This window comes from Pleurodeles waltl, chromosome 1_2 (genome assembly GCF_031143425.1).
Source record: "Pleurodeles waltl isolate 20211129_DDA chromosome 1_2, aPleWal1.hap1.20221129, whole genome shotgun sequence".
In the NCBI taxonomy this organism is placed as follows: Eukaryota; Metazoa; Chordata; class Amphibia; order Caudata; family Salamandridae; genus Pleurodeles; species Pleurodeles waltl.
The window spans coordinates 455,592,542-455,614,583 of record NC_090437.1 but is presented as its reverse complement, the minus strand read 5'-3'; positions in this window follow the sequence as shown (position 1 = coordinate 455,614,583).

Here is a 22,042-nt window from a genome sequence, read left to right as displayed (position 1 = left end):
GAAAAAGTCCGCTTCAAGGTATGTAGAAGCCGAAAATCAATGTGGCCAACATTCCCTTCAAGACAATCTTTATGTAGGTGACATCTGACTATAAACTTTCATCAAACACACACACCATACAGTAGGAATGGATGTTTAAGAGTGTATGGACAAATATGTAACCTGGGAGTACAATGTAAGAAATGATAGGTGTGAGTTATATATACAATAACACAAAAGAGTATAACATCACTCAGCTTATCAGGGTTCACATGAACATCAGGCTGCAGGCAGATGTGCCACAGTGCCCAATATTCCAAATCAGGTCTCAAACGATGACAGATTTAAAAACACATCCAAACTTCACAGCACATTGGAAACCATAGTAACCTTGAGTGGGGGGTGCAATGGATGGCAGGTGCATTGAGAAGTAGCTTTGGTGTAGCTGCCAATGTGACTGCACATTAGGAATTGTGAATAACCATGTCAATAATGGGATTTAGATGCAGGATGGAACACAGATGCATACGAAATTGACACTGTTCACCCATGCCAAGGCCCGATCCCAAAGCATATGACACATAATGTAAAGGAGTACCTAAATATTTATTTAACAGTAATTTAACTAACTACCCTCATCTAAACTAACCTATCACATTTAACTAAATACTCTAAACATAGACCCCCACCCCCCTTATATGACGGGACACATGTAGGACAAAATATACTAACCTAAACACATAGGGGGTCATTACAACCCTGGCGGATGGTGTTAAAGCGGCGGTAAGACCGCCAACAGGCTGGCGGTCTTTTTTTGAGGATTATGACCATGGCGGTTACTGCCATGGTCATCCGCCGCTTCTCAGTTCCGCCCACTGGGCTGGAGACCAAAGGTGGCAGGACCCCCCTCCCCACCCCGACCCCCAACATCACATGACTCACACACACACAACACGCACGCAGGCACCACCAACACACATACACGCACACACACCGACATACATGCCAACATCCTCACACACAGTCAGACACGCACACCCACATTCAAACATACACGCGCACATCCATACAGACATACCTACAGACATACACGCACTCATTCCCAAAACATGCAACACCCCCGCAATCATACACGCACTCACACACCCCCTCTACATACACCCACGCACACCCCCATGCACCCACACAACACACAACACCCCTTTACCCCCTCCCCTAATGGACGATCATCTTACCTGTTCCGTCGATCCTCTGGGAGGGGACGGGAGCCATGGGGGCAGCTCCGCCGACACCACACCGCCAACAGAACAGGACGTGATTCGCTGGGTGGTGTTCTGTTGGCGTGGCGGTGGAGGTGGAGCAACCTCCACTTCCCAGCCGACCGTCACTATGGCTGTTGGCGGCTCTCCGTCGGAAAAACGACGTAGAGCTGCCAACAGTCATAATACGCCTTCTTCTAAAAAGACCGCCGAGGTCGTAATGACCCCCATGCTATCTTATCCTACACAAATATATATTATTTGGGTATTTTTATTTTCATATTTTTATATTTATATTTTTTTATACACATAAACCCCAACACCATCGATCACCCACCCACCCACAAAAAAAAGACATGTAATAATATAACCCCCTCCACCCCCAACCCACTTATACTAACTAAACTAACAGCCTACTATAACCTAACACTAAGCCCCCTAAACCCACTAAAGATAAGAACCAGGAAAGAGGAGGGAGGGGACGGAATCATGGCTGAGGGTCCAAACATCACAAATTTGCCCTCTGCAGGATCTTCTTTATACCCCGCAGTCTCCTGCTATTGCGGGACACCTCCTGCTGCAGCCTGTCCATCCTGCACAACATCCGTTGCATGTCATGTCTCATGGACTGAAATTCTGCACTGTCTATCACACCAGCTTGGGTTGTCTGTGTTCCACTAGTTGAGGGCACTCCTGGTGCCGGTGCCGTGCTTGGAGGGGGAGGTGCAGGAGCTGCTGTCTGTGGGCCTGTAGCAGATGAGGTTGACGGACCTGCAAAGGTGGCTGTCATCCTTTGGGCAACTGTGGTCTGAGCTGTTGTGCTGGTGGTGGTGGCTGTTGTGGGCAAGGATGGCCCCCCCTTGGGCAAATGCCCTCCAGACCCCTGTGGCTCTTTCATTGCAATAACGCCGTGCCATATTGCGGAACCCAGACTCCACATCTAGTATGTGGCGGTAACGCATTGCCCGCCTCTGGAATTGTCTGATCTAATGGGCATTCATGTCGGCAGTTGTAAAAATAGAGAAAGCCAAACATAACTGACATCATTGTGTGATACATCTACAGATGATATTGTAACACTTCCTCAAAATTAGCTTAAACAGTCCACATCACAGTACGGATTATAGAATGTCCCTGTGGAATTAAAGGCCAATGCAGCCTACACATCTACTATCTAACAGCACAGCAATGCTCTAAAAGGTGTGTACCTACTTAAATGATCTGTGCATCATTGTACTACTATTAGTCACATACCAAATGCTGCAAGTACTCCACATGTGACAGGCCAACTAATGACTATTTTCTGGATGACAATCAAGGCCCACAAGACCAGTGATTTGTAAATGGAATTGCCTGGACGGTATGCAGCTGCTAATCATGAGGGTGTATCCTAGGCTGGAACAAATGAATGTTGGAATTACATGTCTTTCTTTTACACTGGGATCCTCATAACTAGGTACTCATATTTCATATCCATAACCCTATGCCTCAGGGGGTGATGGATATGCAACACATACTTTCAAACATCCAGGACAGCCAGGAAGCTTTGGACAGCTGTCCATGGGTTAAGTCAGTCCACCACAGGTAAGGAGGGCTGCCAACTAGGATTGCCTCAAACATTGGACAATCACATCCACATTTATGTTCCCAATTGGGGCCAATTGTCAACATCATTTGATCTCACTGATACCTTTCCAAAAACAAGCACATAGATGCAAGCACCCATCTGGGCTTGAGCTGCATGCACACCTATGACATTCTACTCAAGTGCCACATAAACTGAGCACAACATCTGGAGCTAGATGCTGCTAGGCAGACAAACATACAGCCCTAAATGTTCATTAGTTGACAGGGATGCTCGAGTCTGTGGGTCATACTTCAGCATCACTGGTCTGTGTGAATCAGGGTATGACTTGCTGACTAAATCATGAAAATGGCCACCTCCACATTAATCATTGGCACACATGTAGCAACAAATATCACCCTGTTCACCTGTCCATGCCTATAGCGCAGCACTAGAATCCCAATATATGACTCTCCGCCACTGATTGTCCAACTCAAACATGTAACATGTAACAGAATGTCAAACTCCAGTCAAGTCACATATCAGATCATGTGCCAGCTTGCAATGTGTCCAACACACAGGAGTCAATCACACAACAGCTGAAAACACAACACAGGACTAGCATATCAACACTTACTGGACATGTCTGGGTCTGCAAATCGAGCAACTTCACCAATTGTGTAGGGGGCTGGTCCACCTGTGAAACATGGAAGGGTGAAATGTGGTCAATGTCTGCTCACTGTACAAAACTTGGAACAACAAATCACTGTGTGTGACATTGTATATTATAGAGCAGCACCTCAGGCATGTAGACACCCCAACAGACCTAATACTGCAAACATGCATTGACCCTGTCACTCCAGTGATTGACAGACACACATATGCACACATGCACTGGCCCCAACAATCATGTGGTGCCAAACATGATAACTCAGTTAAGTGCAGATTTATTTCTAGAGGGTACTCCATTTCTTCATTTGTTGTTATGAGAGACATGCAAAGCCACATTCCTGGTGCACTGCAATACCAGTCACTCAGGTATTGTGGCTTATGCATGAAGGGACAATGAGTTACTGTGTGATGCTCATGTGGGTTGAGTTTAGTTCAGGAATTATTGTGCTTTCTATGGTCCATTATATGTGTGCCTGTGTTGTATGTAGGTTACATATGCCACATTGGCAGTGTACCCAGAGCTCTATATGCCCCCTATGACACCATGATGGCAGGGATCCTGTGTGTTACTTGAAGACAATGTTACACTAAACATGGATTGGCCAGTTATCTAAATCAAAACAACAAAGAAATATATGCTGACAGTGTCTAATCTGATCATCCATGACAGAATGCATGGGCACAGGTGTAATCATTGCACCTGAAATGTGTTACTCAGGGCCCTGTGTACCTATGTCAGGTATTGTAGATCACAGGTAGCCACATTCATTATCTTACATTTGCTAAGTTGGGTCATCTGTGGTTTCAGAACGAACTGACACTGTCCCCTAATTGAAACATGGTTTAGCAAATGTCCTATTTTGGCAATCTTGATGACATAGGTCTCAATTTGTATGCACCTTGGGAATGGTAGTACTCATAGGAATGCTGGTCTGCTGATCTTAGCATACACCCATGTCTGTGATAGCCTTCATCCTGAGAAGTTAACAATTGTACATATGCTGCACTGGATCAGCAGGGGTGTACCAAACGTAAACTACCAAACTATTTTGTCACTTTAAATGTATGATGGAAGCAGTCAGGGGTCCCTTGCACAACATCGTGCAAATAAATAATTAGTGACCATGCATTCACAAAGTTCAGGGATCCCATGATGAGCCATTAACTTTAGACAATTCTTTGGCTATAAAGTGACATAGATGGCAAATGCATCAGCTCTGTACCAGCAATTGTGCCCGAGGCAAAAGAAAACACACAGGAACAATGATCATAGGGACAGATGTTCATTTTTTTATCATGTGTAGCATTTACTTCATTGTTTTTGCTACAGCTATGGAAAGTAGCACAAAATATTTAGATATTATCAAGTGTGCATAAGTTTGGCATCCATAATTTATTTAAATGCTGGACAAACCAAGTTGAAATATCAGCCTAAGATAATACCAGAGGTTAGGAAGATATTTGTACATATGGCCACGACTACTGTTCAGACATGTATTCAAAAAATTGGGGACTACATTAGTTCCTTGAATTAGCATGTAAAATACACACATTCCTGGTATACTCACAGGCCCTGAAAAATACTTTTGTTTGTGCTGCATTACCATCATCTATTGATGTCAAAGCAGCACTAATTTACAAAATCAAGTTGTCTTTTTTAGGTTTGTGCAGCTTATGCGTCAACAAATGACGGTAATGCGTAGCAAAAATTGTATAAATCAGGGCCACTGACTGTACAACTTGCATTCTTCATGTCCACAAACATTGCATGCAGCATGTCACAAAATCTGCTACTGTCACTACAGAGCATTTTACTGCACACATTAGTCTAATTTGTACTCACCAACAGGGCCATCAATCACCACACCCAGGTGGTCCAGCAGGTCTTGCTCTCTGGCCACCGGGTCAGCCCAGTGATGTTTAAGTTGGTGGTCGTTGCGCTGCCTGTTGAACACTCTCTTTTGGCAGAACAGCACCTTGGACCACCTGAGCCTCGTTGCCTCGGTGTGATACCCCTGTATCACCCTGCCACCAGCCTCTAACATCAGGGGGAGGAAGTAGCACACCAGCCAAATAAAAGCCCCCAGCTCCTCCTCCCCCATTCTCCCTAGGTGTGGCCTTCCCAACATCACAAAAATAATAGGGATAGGTAAGGGAAAAGAGGGAAATACAGGAAAAGGAGGTTTTGAAATGAAACTTAAAGAACCCACAAACAGCCCAACAAAACCCCAACTAACAATACCCACTCCACACTCCCAACAGTACAAAGACAAAATTAAACACAAAAAATGACAAAAACACACTTACACTGAGTTACGGAGACACTCACTAAAACAACAGATGACAATGGAAATGGCACACAGGAGACAAAAGCACAATATTGACAGACACAACTCTCTACACAGCCACACAGTCTAGAAGAATCAGAGACTGCAAAGTGAAAGTGAAAGTACACCCACTGTACAATTTCTGTAAACAGGATATCCTATTACATCACTTCCTGTCTCAAATGTGGTGCGTTTTATTATGATGCATCAAAATTTATGACGCTTACGGGCTTTGCAATATTGCGTCAATATTTTTTGACGAATATGCTTAAAAATTCCCCCACATTCAAGGATCAATATATTTTTTCAAGGATAACCGATTTCATGGGGTGCAGTGTTGGAATAAACGCTAGGGACCAATCGATGTATAATGGGTGTGAGCGTCATTTTTAAACGCATATGCATCATATTTTTCCATACATGTGTCTTTTTTTATGCTTTTGCGTCAAAATATCTGTCTATAACTGTGCTTGTGTCATTTTTATCTTTTTTAACATACATGAAGGCAATAACTATACAAAGATGGGCTGTTAGAGCCTACTGTGTGTGTTCTAGTGTTTGGGCATATGTGGCAGACCACACTACTGCGGACCATAATACTCATTTTGTTGTAACAGATTAACACTTTTGACAGAAGCAACAGCAACACAAACATTTGGATTTAAAATTGGTATTTCTTAGTTTGAGAAGGTGTTGCATCAGTAAAGGATAGCAAGGCTACGCAGCTTGGCCTGTGTGTTTATGTCTGTAAATTGGCTATTTCAATTGTTCTTGGGTCTCTGTGTGAGCGTCACAAGACGTGTTTTGCATATTGTGCTTGTATGTGTTGTTACTGTGGATAACCATCAGATGTCATTCATTGAGGTACATCAGTCATGATATCTGTTGCATCTTATGCTGTGTGAACTTTCCCTGACTTTGGGGACAAAACATCTCCCATGACAAACTATACACAGGATAGATAGAGGACGGTTGTAATGCCATCACATGTAATGGAATGTTGGATACCACTTCATGGTCACTTGTGTGTATACTACCCATGAGTCAGGCATTTGAACATGCTAGGTAGGTACTGTGTTTGTGTCCCAACTCCAATCCAAAAAAGTTTTGATATACCACAGTTTGAGTCTTGTAAATGACCTATGTTTCTCCTGTGGCTGTGGAGGACCAGCAGACCATGCTGCATGTGTTCACACATTTCCAGTGGTTCATTGCACAAAGGTGTCCAGTTCAAGTGTGTGGCCATGTGTACCCTGTGTCAGTATTGCCCTCCATGTTGTCATATATGCAGGGCTAGTCATGAGTCTGTGGAGCCATTCCCTCAATTAACAGAGTATCCTTCAAAGCAGATTTGCCCTAGAACCAAAGATAAACTAATAGCACACATGTTGATATCCCAGCTACGGCACAGCAGAACTTTTAGAAGGCTGACCACAGATCAACCTTGGTGTGCTCAAATACGTTATGGATCAGTAATCTGAAACAGGCAGATTTCTTCACAACATTTGTAAATAGGGTGGGCTATAAAATTCCCACTGCAACAGGGAACATCAGTGCCTCTGTGCAAATTAATCTCATAGCTAGTCACCATGCAAGCCTCATCAGAAGATAGCGGCAGAAGTAAATCTGTGTCTGGGCCGTCAGGGCAAATACATGTTTTGTCCTTACATTTGCAACCCTTGATTGTTGTGCTGTAGGCACAGTACCTAATCCATGCATACAGCCCTAGCACACTGTCACTGTTTGGCACTAATGAATACATGTAAAACCAGACCAGGGATGGAGGCTGAAATAGGCCGTTTGAATACATGTCCCAGAAGAGAATATGATAACTAAAATGATTAAACTATACTGAACATTTGAGGATTCATTGTAGACCTACCAGACACAATACCCCATGAGGAAAGAGAGGGCATGGAAAGCAACTATGAGACAAATGTAGCCACAGGGAAGCTCTATGGTTAGCGCAAAGACTGGGACGAGTCTGGCTAACAGGATGCAGGCTCTGTCAGGAACAAACATGAACAAGGCAAATACACAGTGAGCAGACTCTGCCTGTTGGACAAGCAGGAACAACACTGTGGGAACAAAAAACAGTTTCTGCTGTGGTCTGCACTGTTAGACAATCCCCCAAGGTCTCTGGTACACAAGTGTTTATACGCCAATGCACAACAAGGAGCTTCAGAAAATGGCAGCTTCTAAGCAGTTCCAGGCAGCAGCAAGGGCAGGGCAGAGTCAAATGCCTGATCTGCATGGTAGTACTCACATGTGTGTGCAGCCTCAGTCTCTCACAAGTTGTGGTGTTGAGAATCAAGTTTAAAGGGCCAAGTAGACCTTTCAAATGGGAAGCAATGGACAGCTGATTACAGGTCTACTGACTACCAGGCAGTGCATTATTTGACCTGAAGTCCATGCAGACTGATGGACTATGACTATGGCATGCCATCCTGAAGTGGGAAGCACACAGGAGTCAGAATGGGAGTCTGGGTGTGTGTAGCTGAGGAATCTCAGGGTACAGATAGACCATTTACAGGGCCGCCTAGGGAAGGGTGGGGAGAGACTTAAAACATGGCAGTGGCAGGACTTATTACTTTGGATGGACTGCGCAGGGCATGTTTTGTGAGCAATGCTTGTCATACTTGGGGCACTCGTGCTATCCATTTTCAGCCTAGATGGACTTCTTGTCACACATGCTCCTTGCAGAGATAGCTGATGTCACACTTACTGTTGTCAAGGGTCTGGTCATACATTCCTGTTACCAATGCAGTAGCACATCCACTGTGTCATGTGTGAGACACTTTTTTTCCTTATGATTGATGGTGTCTTAGTTGTGTTATATGCTCAAATGGACCATGTTGGCAAAATGGATGTGTATGATAGCTATGGTCCTCTGATATTGCCCTTCACATGTGAAATAGACAGGATATATGTCATTTACACTATGTGTGATGTTGGCTGTACATTCATACTCATCAAATGTGATGTGGCTTTTTCAGTATCCTAATCTTTATTTCTGCCATGCTCCATGAGTCTAAACTCTGATTATGATTCCTAGGGATCATGTGATGCATAAAAATTACCCAGAGCACGATTGAGTGACGAAGGTAGGTGTTTAAGACCTATGATAACAAAGTGGTGATGGTGACTATAGTTAGAAGAAGTTTTGTACCATGTGTTGTCTCCGACGCAATCCTGCTGCAGTGTTTGGATGGTCCCCCTCATTTTCACGGACAGCATCCTCCTCTTCCTCATCTACAGGCATTTGTGGGTCTAGTTCATAGAAGGGAATGTTCCTCCTTACACAAATGTGCAGGATGGCACAGGTCAAAATGATCTTGCAGACCATTTCAGGTGAAGCTGGACTTCAGGATGCCAAAAGTCCTCTCAACTATGGTGCATGTCCTCCGGTGTGCCTCATTATAGGCACACTCTGCTGCTGTGCTTGGGTTGGCAGTTGGGGTCATGATCCATGGCTGGATCCCGTCACCCTGATCAGCTGAAAGAGAAAATGAGTGTACATTTTTGGGTGTTGGTTGCAACTTGATTATCACTTTGCATGGCAGTTCTTGTCTTGTGTCGTCTGTGACTCATCTGTATTTGTGTTACTGTGTGGGATCCTAGGCTTCTGGGATGTTGTTGCTGCATTGGGTTGTTTAATTATCAAAAGTGGTGTTTGGCTGATTGACCTGATATCAGCGGTGTATTTGTAAACTTGCTGTTCTTTGTGCTTCTCCCATGCATTATGTCATGTGAAAGAAGTGTCCATGTGCCTTCACTGGATGTGACATGATACTTCCATACACACAATCGATTCCACTGTGCTGGTAGGACGGTTCCACTATATGGCCTGAACACCCAATCCAATTCAACATATGTAATAGCATGTGAAATACAATAGTGAGGCCCTATGATTTGGCTTGGTGACAATGTACAACACATCTCCATAAGTTGGCAGCACTGAAGTGTTCACAATTGACAATGCACAAATATCCCATGTGTGACAAGTTCTATGCAAACCTATTTTTGTACCCTCACCGAGTTGGCTCATGTGCAAATGTGTATCTACAGTCCTGAACCTGCTCCAGTCCAGGAAAGCTGGCTAACTTGGTTGTGGGGGTGAAGATTTTAGTGTCAGAAGGTCCATGTGCCTGTACATCTGTTATGTATATGTGTAATTGTCTCAATCCGTATGTGTAGCAGTGTGCACTTTGCATTAGTGCCACATTGATATATGTTCATAGCACAGTCCACTTCCTTATTGCTAGCGGGCAATGTCACCCGAGGAGTGATGTGAGATGTTGGTACTGCCTCAATGATTCTGTGTCACCTTCATTAGAGTCAGCATCATCATGCTATGTGTGACATGGTGCTTTACCTGCAGCAAAACGCATTATACACCCCTTACACAGTACTTATTGCTTGGAAGGGTGTGTGATTGAGTGTTATTGATGTGATATTGGAAGATTCATCTTCAAAGTTGTACTGCCAGTTAAGGCCATGTCATTGTCACTGTGTGGTTTTAAATCGGTCCCTTGTGGCTCTGGAGTGGCATCTGTTGTTATTTGCATCTGTCATTTGTCCATAGGTGTGAATCCCATTGGCTCAGAATATCGAACATGACCACCAGTGTCACAACCTCAGTGTCTTCCTGGCCATGTGTCAATGTAGTAGTGTATGTGTTGTGTGTCCTACAGGGTGCTGTGTATATATAAGTAGGTTTCTGTACTTACCAACAAGTAGGCCATTGCCATATCTGTAAACTGTAAGCTCCGCACTTGTATAGCACACTACTCAACCGTTAGGGTCTCAAGGCGCTGTACACATACCGCTGTGGAACCCCTCCTGGCTTTCCCCTGTGAGGCGGCAACTCATGGACAGCCCCAGGGTGAAGCCAGGCATCCGAGCGCTGTGAGGGCCGTTGTGGAGATTAAGCAAGCTATTGCCCAGTGTTACAGAGTGTGACCCATCAATTAGATTAGGCACCAAGGTGAGAATTATTGGTCCAAGGGAATTGAGCCCAAGACCCGCTGAGGTGGGAATTGAATCCTGGTCCCGGGCCAGATCTCTGCATCAGGGTCTGCCGCTCTAACCATTGTGCCACACTTCTCCTATCATCCATCCTGGAAGTGTTGATTGATGGTGCTGTGGCGGAATACGAATGAATCATGTACACTAAGATACTTTGCCACAATGTTGGTGATCAATCCCAAGTGATCCACAATGGCCCGCCCATTGATGGAGTGTGTGTGCTTCCTGTTGCGGTATAGATGCTCGGTTGCAGCAGGTGGCACAATCCGTACATGTGTGCAGTCAATGGCACCAAGCACTTGTGGGAAGCCATTGATTTGATAGAAGCCCTGTTTGGTCTCCTGCTGCTTCTGCTGTGTGTTGGGGAAGCTGATGTGGCGAGGTGTGAGGGAGATGATGGCATCCAGTACCTTGGGGAGGAAGGCAGAGAATGAGGGCTGTGAGATCCCCGCAACCAGGGCACCAGTGGTTTGAAAAGATCCACTTGCCAACATGTGCAGGACAGCTAGCAGCTTAGTCTCTGGTGGAATGATGTGGGGTGTCCGCAAGCTGGGTGCCAACTGTGGCTCAATGTGGCGCAGCAGCTGCTGTATGGCTTGCCAGTTTAGCCTGTACCTCTGGATGATGTCATGTTCCCTGAGGCCCTGAAGGGTTGTCCTGGTCCGGAATATCCTCTCCTGCCTTCGGCATTGCCTTTGGTGTTGGTGTGGTGGAAGCTGCTGCTGTTGGTCCTGTGCTCTGCGTCTGTGCTTGCTGGATGAATAGCACCTCCATGTCTTCCTTTTGGAGCTCTGATGTTGCTTCTGTGGGTTTTCCTTAAGTACTGGTGTGTTTGCCCTGACCCAGGATTACATTTTTGGCGCAAATCGGGATGTGCGCCATTTTCCGACTCCGCCTCTCAGCCGTACAGCATTTTTGCACAGTTGGATAAATATGGCACACAGTGTTTAAGTCGTTTTTTGGATGGGAACACCTACCTTGCATCTCATTAACGCAAGGCGGTTTCATGCATCCAAAAAATGACGCACACTGAGATATTTTGACGTTAGACGGGTCTAGCATCAAAGTATAAATATGGTGTTAGCTTTTCACCGAATTTGCGTAAAAAAATGACGCAAATCCGGCGCAAGAAGAGTATAAATATGGGTCTAAATATCTGTGAGTTAGCCGAAACCTCTTTAAATGAACTTTGACTACCACAAGTCAAGTTTGTTGCCTGAATTATCATAAAGTCATGTAATTGCTTTCCTCCAGTGCTTTCAGATCCTTTGCTTAATGAACCTTGAATTACTTCAGAAATAACTCTGTTTAAATTATTGCATCGATCCTCTGATTCAAGGTAAGGTGTCAGATTGTGATACTACTTGAGCCTTTTTGTCTGCATTTTGAAAAATGGGATGAGGGTCAACTCTCTTTCCTAGTTGCATCAATGACTTATCAGGATTGCCTGTGGAGTACTTGGTCTTGGTTTCCTTCCCCATTATTATCTTTCATGCTTGTGACATTCAACATGGAGAAGCAATTCAGAGGGTTGCTGGACCCCACATCCAAGTGCACTTGTTGTGACCATAGTTTTGTATTTTTTTTTAATCTGTTTTAACTGAAGGCCATATGTTCCTATTATATTACTGTCAATCCAAAAAGAAAGAGTGTCCCTGTTAACCATGTTCTTGTGATAGGAAGTGCTTTTAAGAGTGTAAGAGTGACATCATTACCATGTTTCTTATTGACTCAAATATTTCTCTAAGTTGTAGTTGACAGTTGTATCTTTGAACACACCATTAAAGCTTAGTGCTTCTTTGTTATTTTTCCTTAGTACTGCATTTACTTAAGAAAATTATTTTTGGTATGATATGTGCCTGAATGGTAAATGATTCAGCTTGTGGTATAGATGATTGTGGGTTGTTCATTTCCCACGGGGAGAATTATTTTTTATATTCCTATTATATTAGTGGCCATTTTGCTTGCTCAAGGAGGCCCAAGTGATTTAAATGGGAGCTTCATCAAGCAACCATAATGATATACATCTACAGTTATTTATTTATTTAATGTTTTTCTCAGCGACTTTCCGGTGCCACCTTCCCTTGGTGGTACCAGTATCCGTCTTCTCCTGCCTCCACCTATTGTCCCCCAGCCTCCTCCTTACAATACTTCACAGCTCTCTGAGAGTTGCAGAGTTAACGAATGTGCAGGGAAACAGCAGCCAATGTCATATATCTTTAGTCAAAATGGGCCACCCACGAAGGAGCCACTAGCTCAAAAGCAACAGTATCCTGGCATTTAAGATTGTGAATCACTCAATAGACGAGAAGCAGCCTGAGTACTCTACACAAACATAGAGTATTCACATCAATGAATACGAAGTATTACTGTTATAATAAAGAAGGTTTCCTCAGAACATCCAACTGAATATTAACAGAAGCCTCCACTCTGTCTGGGTCTCCATTATTTTCTGCAGCTGCTCAAACCTTGTAGAGAGAGATTTTGCTCTCTGGGCTCCTGGATTTCAATTTCTCAGCATCTATGTGTTTAGTCATTGTCAGGTGTACAGGTGGCTCCACCGTGGTGCTACCCAGTTCGTTCAACTGCCAACATCTGAAACCCTTGAAACACTTTGTGAGGACTCTGCTACTTACTGCACCCAAAGGAGCTGTGCTCAGCAGTAACAAAGCCTGATTAATTTTGCCTTGCAACATTAGAAGAATCATATCTTGTCTGGAGAGCTCTTTTTTACATGTTTTTATTAGTTTTCAAGAAATTAACATAGTCACATACATATATCAGTAGTTGTTACTGATATAGTCATTGACAAAAGGCATACATGCTGTGGTCCCATGACTTGCCAGAGCCCACATATCATGAGAACAATGACATAAAAGCATCCTTTCAACATAGCCAGACTACACCTTCCCATTATATTTCAGTCCTCTCTGTTTGTACATCATTGTTATTTTTACTAGTGTTCAGTATGTGTGTGCAGCATCCTTCCGATGAGCCCTGCAGCAGTATATGATGGTGTGCTATACATCTGCTAAACTAGGATTTTGCTGTACATGTGGAAGACCCATCCTTTGGGGAAATTGTGACCATTGTTCTCTAATCACAGGGGCCTTTCATCAGACTTGGTTTGTACTGCCAGGAGTAGTGTGACCCATTCAGTCCTGACAGATCCCTTCCTCATCTATTGGTAAATAGGGGTCAGCATGTTTATTCCTACCATGCATCATTTAATTAGTGCCTGTAGCCAGGATGCGACTGACAGGGGCTCTGATACCTTCCAGTGCATAGCTCTCATCCGCTTCCCTATGAGCAGTGCCAAATCTATGAATGTGGAGGTATGTTTGGCCAGCTTCACTATCAGGAAATGCCCCAGTAGGCACAAATCTGCCATGTTCGGCAATGGTTTGCCCGTCAAGTCTGTCAGAAGTGTAAAAATATTAGACTAGTAGGGGACAATGCGGGGGCAGTTCAATATCATGTGAAAACAGTCTGCTGATGTAGACTGACAGTGGTGACAGTCTGTTGGAAGCCCTGGGTAGATGTTACCAGATGTTCTGGGGAGAGGTATACTTTTGTATAGTTGAGTTGTGGATACTTGAATCATGGGTACCTGGTCAATATTTTGTGTATTCTAGAATCTTTCCCCATTCTTTGTTTTATATATCATGGGCAAGTTTGTGTTCTCATGTGAGTTTCAGGGGAGAAAGTGAATTTCAAAAGATGGGGGCAAAGTTGTGATACAAGCATTTCACTGCCTTACATTGCGACCCGTATGTCAGTAATGATGTAAGAGCTTCAGAGTGTGGTGGTTCTGTTGCTTCTATGCACCATAAGCCACACACCACTCCCTAGGAGAGTCCCTCCTACAGTAAATGCTCCAAGTCCTTGCCTTCAAGTCCCATACCATGTGAAAAAAGTCTGCTGACGCAGACCGTGAGTGGTGGCAGTCTGACGGAAGCCCTGGGTAGATGCTAATCAGACATGCTGGGGAGAATTAGGTACGGAGTTGTGTATAGTTGAATTGTGGGTACCTGGTCATCATTTTAGTGTATTCCAACATCTTCCCCCATTCTTTGTCTGATATGTTGTGGCCAAGTGTGTGTTCTCATGTGAGTTTCAGGAGATAAAGTGAATTTGAAAATTTGGGGCAAGGATGTGATACATGCATGTCACTGCCTTAAGGTGTGTCTCGTGTGTAAGTATTAATATGAGAGTCTGAGAGGGTGGTAGGTCTGTTGCTTCTTTGTACCATAAGCCACACACCACTTCCTAGGACAGTCCCTCCTGCATTAAATGTTCCAAGTCCTTGCCTTCTGCTAATCATTGCATCAGCCATACTAGCTGAGCTGCTATATAATAGACTAGTGGGTTTAGACACCCCATTCCTCCCCTGTCCAGTGGGCACATGGCCTTATCAAGCACTAAGCATCTCCACTGAATCCCCATATCACTTCTGAAAATAAGGTGCACAGATTCCAAAAGAATGCTGTTAGTAAATGGAGGGGTAAAGCCATGAAGAAGTACAACAATATTAGCAAAAGAATAGCTGCTTGATCGAGGGATGAAAGCAGCTGGCAGAGCAAGAATGGAAACCCATTTGTCTAGGTTACTGTCCTTCAATTCAGATTCTGTGTTGTGTGCATAGATATTTGAAAGTAACGGAGTTCTGGAGTAGCAGGTCCCTGAGATTGAAAGGCCTATCTGCTGTCAATGGTCCTCTTAGTGGAAACACGCAGCACTGTTCGCAAATAATTGTGAGGCCTGTAGGTGACCCATGCAATCCCTGTTCCAATGTTGTCGGGTGAGGTATTTGTTATAGTGTAGGCAACACAGGCATTCTATGAAGGACTGGTCTATTTTCGTCAGCTCTAACAGTTGTGGTCTATCTTGTGGGTTCTCTACTACTGCCTTTTCTAAGTGCCTGCGTTGTTGTTTGACACCTAGAAGTTCTCTCACAAGTGTGATCTTAACTCCACCGGAGGTCTTAATACATATGCCCATATGACTACTGTGAAGGCATCCCATTCTATGTTAAACTCTGAAGCTGTGGTGTCGGTCTCCCTCAAATATTTATTGATTACCACTCCAATCATTTCCCTGAATGGGAGGGGTCCAACAATCTGTCCAGCTCTAAACACCACATGGGTATGACCGCCCTGTCCTTCCCAGCAGAATTATCACCAGATGGGGGTTGTGATCTGAGTACAGGTGACTTAGAAACTCAGAATTATACGCACAGTGATATCAACACTGTGGAACCCATTCTCCTATTCAGATGTGTATGGAGGCCATGTACACTTGCGTAGTAGAAGTGTTCATGGGTTGTGGGGTGGATTTCATGCCTGAGATCTGACAGACCGCATAGCACCATTCAAAGCCATGGGCCAAAGGTGTGGCAGGGTGGATGGTACAGGTGGTAATGGGCTGCCCAGGGAACAATCCAAGACCACATTATAGTCACCTTCCCACACCCTGTGTATGTCAATGTTTCTAGTGACATAAGGAAAATAGGGTGTCTAGGAATTGTAGTTGCCCAGTATTAGGCACATATATACTAGCTATGGAGAGGTCAGTCCCATCCAGCGCCCTCGCCAGTATTGTGTATCAGCCCTCTGCATCATCACAGTACGGGTGTGTTAATAGTGGCACCCCTGGCACCACCCATTTCAGTGTGCCTCTTGCAAAGGCACAGTAGGTAGTCCCATAAATTCTACTGCTCTAGCGTTTTACCGATTTGCGTAACTCCACACCTGTCATCTATGTCTTCTGCAATACGGCAATAGCCACATGTCTGCATTTCAGCAAAGTGTGTTCCATGGGGGTATGTGTGGGGGGAAGTACCTGTTTTGATGCATATTTTGGGTGAAAGTGTGCATCATATAGGCCCTCATTTTGCCTGGTGGTCTTTTGACCGGCAGGGTTAATGTGGCAGTATTACCGCCAACAGGCTGGCGGTTCATACCACCACATTATGAGTGTGGCAGGTTGGCTGCAGGTTGAGCCGCCAGGCCGGAGATGTCAATCTCTGACCCGGTGTCCCACAGAGTACCGCCAGCGACATTATGAGCCAGCCTGCCGCCATGGTTTTCATAGTATTAGCAACGCCACAAAAACCATGGCAGTAGGCCCTAACGGTGACAGGGAATTCCTTCCCAGTCACCGGTAGGTGGCTCCCCACCCCCCAGCTCTCACCTTATATCCCCCACCCCCTTCTATGCAAACCCCCACACCCCCTTCCATCAAAACATTCACCCACCCCGTCCGATACATGCATTCACCCATCCACCCCCATAAACGCACAAACTCACACACACATTATCCCCCACCCCCCACAAAAGTCACTGCGCTCCACACCCCACACACCCCCTCCCTGCATACACTCACACATACACCCACATGCACCATGCATACACCCATTCACGTTCACTGGCATACATGCATTCACTCATTTACTGGCATACACGCAAGCACATAGGCATTTGTCCAGACATACTCACAGACATTCTTACACACACACACACTGACATGCAGACACACACTCGCTTCACCATTCTTACACGTATTCACTCACACGCATACAACAGAACACATAAACGCATTCACACACACACTCGCACACTCAGAAACACACACAAAACACCCCCCACCCTCCCACCCTCATCCCCTGCTGGACGCCCGACTTACCTTGTCCGGCGAGGAGGTCATCCGACAGAGAACAGGAAGGGGCGTAGCTACCACCAGCAGCGCCCTGCCAGCAGAACACTGCCAGGCCGTATTAATCCTCACAATATGGCTGGCGGCGTTCTACTGGTGGGGCGGTACTTGTGTTAGCAGCACTAGGTGGGGGATATAAGGTCGCCAGTATGAATACTGTTGGATTTCTGTCCTGTGGCGGAAGTCAGGCAGTGCTCATAAACTGGCAGACGGATGGTCACCGCCGCAGTGGTATGGTGGGAGCCGTTACCGAAGTGGTAGGTGTTTTTTACCGCCAATGTTAAAATGAGGGCCATAGTGTGTAAGGGTGACTTCCCATACCTTGCTCCAAGCCAACATGCTTCGACCAATAAAGAACAAATATACCAAAAACAAAACATCATTAACAACAACTGAAATCTAACTTGTGTGTTCATGCCTGTTGCCTTCTCGTGGGGCTGTAGAGCTTGTGAACATACATCAGTAAGCCCTCTGCCACTAACTCAATTGTAGTTATTTACACACCAGTGTACTAATAAAGTCAGCTTATGTTCTGTGGGACTGGCTGTGCAGTATAAACTGGTCTAATTAAATCATAAGCTGTCTGAGGGGTGGCCAAGGAGTCAGCTGTCAATGAATCCTGGTCAGCGGAGCCTCCATGTTCTCTTCATCATCACTAGATCTCAATGTGATGTCTTGTAAATGTCCTCAATTAGGGATGCTCATTCCGGCACTGTGAGCTCTATTGTGGGGGCATCCATAGTCAGCCCCCACTGATCTGGTCTGGGCTGGCACCCCCTTTTTGGCCTTTGGGTGTGGGAGCAAAGCAGCAAGATTTTGTGGCTCCCAACCTTCAACCATGGACACTCCTTCTTGTTATATGGAAAAGAAAAGTGTCCTGCGATGTGAGACTCAATTTAGCAAGGTACAATGGGCATTAAGATATACTCAATACTCCAAGTGCCTGTTTGGCTGCCTGAAAGCCCTGTTACCATCTTTGCACCATGGCAGTATAATCTGGGAAAATGTGTATTTTCAGACTGTTTATGTCCCATGGGCTGTGGACTCGATCCCTCCTTGGGCACCCCAGTTCCTCTTCATTAAGTGGATCGACTGGGCCAGTCTCGGCACTGCTCCGTTAGACTCCTCAGTCTATGTAAACCATGTGCAGCTGTGATGCCAGCACCCAAGCATAGAAACAATAGTAAGAGAGAGGCCCAATCTCTATAAATCCCTCCTTGGCAGACCAGTGGGAGCTTGCTTCCCCTTGGGCAGGCAGGCAGGGGAGAAACCATCTGAGAGCTGCAGCTCCAAACAACTTGTAAGTCTGATCGTCTGATGGTAATCTATTAAAATATCCGCTCCTTAGATTTTCCAGACCGATCTCCTGATGCTGCTGGTCTTACAGAGTCTGCAACTTACATCCATCTTTTGGAGGTGCTCGGTTAAGACAATTATTTACATACCCTTGTTCTGCAAGAGTTGAGTAAGGTGCTTAATTACACCCTCCTGGGGTGGGAACATATAGGTGTGTCCTCCCTTAGATGAGAATTAGAATATTCCATCCTTTATCATATGATGTTTTGCCAAAGGGTGATTAACACACTCTTCAGAAGACACTTTCCTGTTTTAGTGCTACCTATTTTTCTGGTTCTGAGGTGGCTCATTAGTAAATCATTTAACAGGGTCAAAACATTGACATAAGATATTAGCTTACTGTTGTTTACAAATATCATGCTGACCATCATACTCGACTATAGAAAGGTGTTGTAAAAAAATTTACTTTCTGATCAGTCACTTGTTTTGTACATAATTTTGTATATAGCACTTGGGCACTTTAGAATTCACTGGCACATTTTCACTGCACCATTCACCTTTTTCTAGCACCTAATTTTTATGTGGTATGTTCTGAAAAATTTGTTTTGTTGTGAAGTAAATTAATTTGATTCAATCTTTGCTAAAAACAAATCTTGTGGTGGTCTAGTACATTTGCTATAGGAGTTGAGACTTCTACTCCCTCTGAAGGGACCATTGTTCTACTTTATCAGGTTTTAATAGAGTGCAAACAGAGATGGGTATAGAGACTGGGCACACACAAGAAAGGATTAAATGATGACATACTTTGGAGTTTAATCAATTCAATGCAAACATAATAACAGTATGTAGACCAGGACAGTGAAGCATCCTTCATTAGATATAATATAATAATTTCAGACAAAGTAAACATATGTATAAATTAACAAGAGAAACTAAGATTTGGACAGCCTTAAAGTGGTAGCATTGAAAAAGAAACACTTGAAGAGGGTGCATAAAAATATTTGAAAGCATTTTTTAAAAGTTAGTGTGCAGATTGTGACTGCTTTTAACAAAAGATTTCTTAGTACATTTGGCCCTTACTGTGATCGCTTCAGGTTCGACTGCATTATTGATGCATTGATATTATACTTTTATGGGATTCCTAAAATGTTAGATTGATAAAATGCCTGTGTATTGTTTGGAGTCACCTGGGATTACCTGGAGCATTTTGTAATATGTTTAGGTTTTTAAATTAATTTGTCTTTTATATTTTGATTTTCAATGTTTCTATGGCTTATTCAAACTAACAGTAAACGCTTAATTATATATGAAATAAATAATAATAAGTAATTGCAAGGAAACTTTGATGAATTGGTTCGAGGAAGCTTCACCATTTCTAGGGAGACTGTAGTTCAACTCACTATTGTGAAGGAGGGCAACCAATAGAACCAAAAGCCCCTAAAGAATTCTCTAAGCACGTTTTCTTTCTATAAACTTTGTTTAGAAAATGTTCCATTCCCTCATTATAATGTATTACAATACACAGTACAATAACAAAACGCGTAATGAGGGCTGCTAAACATTTTGATGGTTCTGTAAGTGATAAATCAAGGCTCTTTGTCCGTTTGCTTGAAAAACCTTTTCAAAGAATACACAAAACAAAAGTTCTTTATAGATTGAAAATTAAAGTTTTTTTTCTGTAAAAACAAAGGAAGGTCATTTCATATAAAATCTTTTGTGTTGACAATATTTAAAAAAGATTTGTCAGTGTTATTTAAAATGTTGGCAGTATTTTAAATCGGTGTGCAAAGTGGCACAAATTGAAGTATGACTGGAACTAATAATATTATATTTTGTGGTGAAATGCCATCTTCATATCGAGCACTGTGAAACTTGTTGGTGATTAATTAAAATATCGCTTTCCCAACTTTGTTTAAGTAACACGATCACTACCAAGTCTAACTTCCAGTTAGATTGGTTTGCATGAGATAGCCCCAAAGGACAGGAAAACCTATCTTAACTGAACTTTCAATATCCCTAAATAAATAAATAAATAGAAGTCCCCTACTGAATAGAGTTGGTGCTGACTGTATCTGCTAAAACTTCAAGTATCCCAAGGTTATGGTACTGATATTGTTGGTGCGTTGTGCCCGGAACATTTCCTCCTCGCTTCTGGTTCAAAAACCACACACGCGCAGGTAAGACACCATCCCTTTTTTAATCTATTGAGGTTGACAAGATCTTTGGACTTGGTGAAGAGTGTAGTAGTCAGAATCATTCAAATACACAAATCAATAACATTATACCATAAGCAATTCTAAACACCATAAACAATTGTGAAGGAGGGCAACCAATAGAACCAAAAGCCCCTAAAGAATTCTCTAAGCACGTTTTCTTTCTATAAACTTTGTTTAGAAAATGTTCCATTCCCTCATTATAATGTATTACAATACACAGTACAATAACAAAACGCGTAATGAGGGCTGCTAAACATTTTGATGGTTCTGTAAGTGATAAATCAAGGCTCTTTGTCCGTTTGCTTGAAAAACCTTTTCAAAGAATACACAAAACAAAAGTTCTTTATAGATTGAAAATTAAAGTTTTTTTTCTGTAAAAACAAAGGAAGGTCATTTCATATAAAATCTTTTGTGTTGACAATATTTAAAAAAGATTTGTCAGTGTTATTTAAAATGTTGGCAGTATTTTAAATCGGTGTGCAAAGTGGCACAAATTGAAGTATGACTGGAACTAATAATATTATATTTTATGGTGAAATGCCATCTTCATATCGAGCACTGTGAAACTTGTTGGTGATTAATTAAAATATCGCTTTCCCAACTTTGTTTAAGTAACACGATCACTACCAAGTCTAACTTCCAGTTAGATTGGTTTGCATGAGATAGCCCCAAAGGACAGGAAAACCTATCTTAACTGAACTTTCAATATCCCTAAATAAATAAATAAATAGAAGTCCCCTACTGAATAGAGTTGGTGCTGACTGTATCTGCTAAAACTTCAAGTATCCCAAGGTTATGGTACTGATATTGTTGGTGCGTTGTGCCCGGAACATTTCCTCCTCGCTTCTGGTTCAAAAACCACACACGCGCAGGTAAGACACCATCCCTTTTTTAATCTATTGAGGTTGACAAGATCTTTGGACTTGGTGAAGAGTGTAGTAGTCAGAATCATTCAAATACACAAATCAATAACATTATACCATAAGC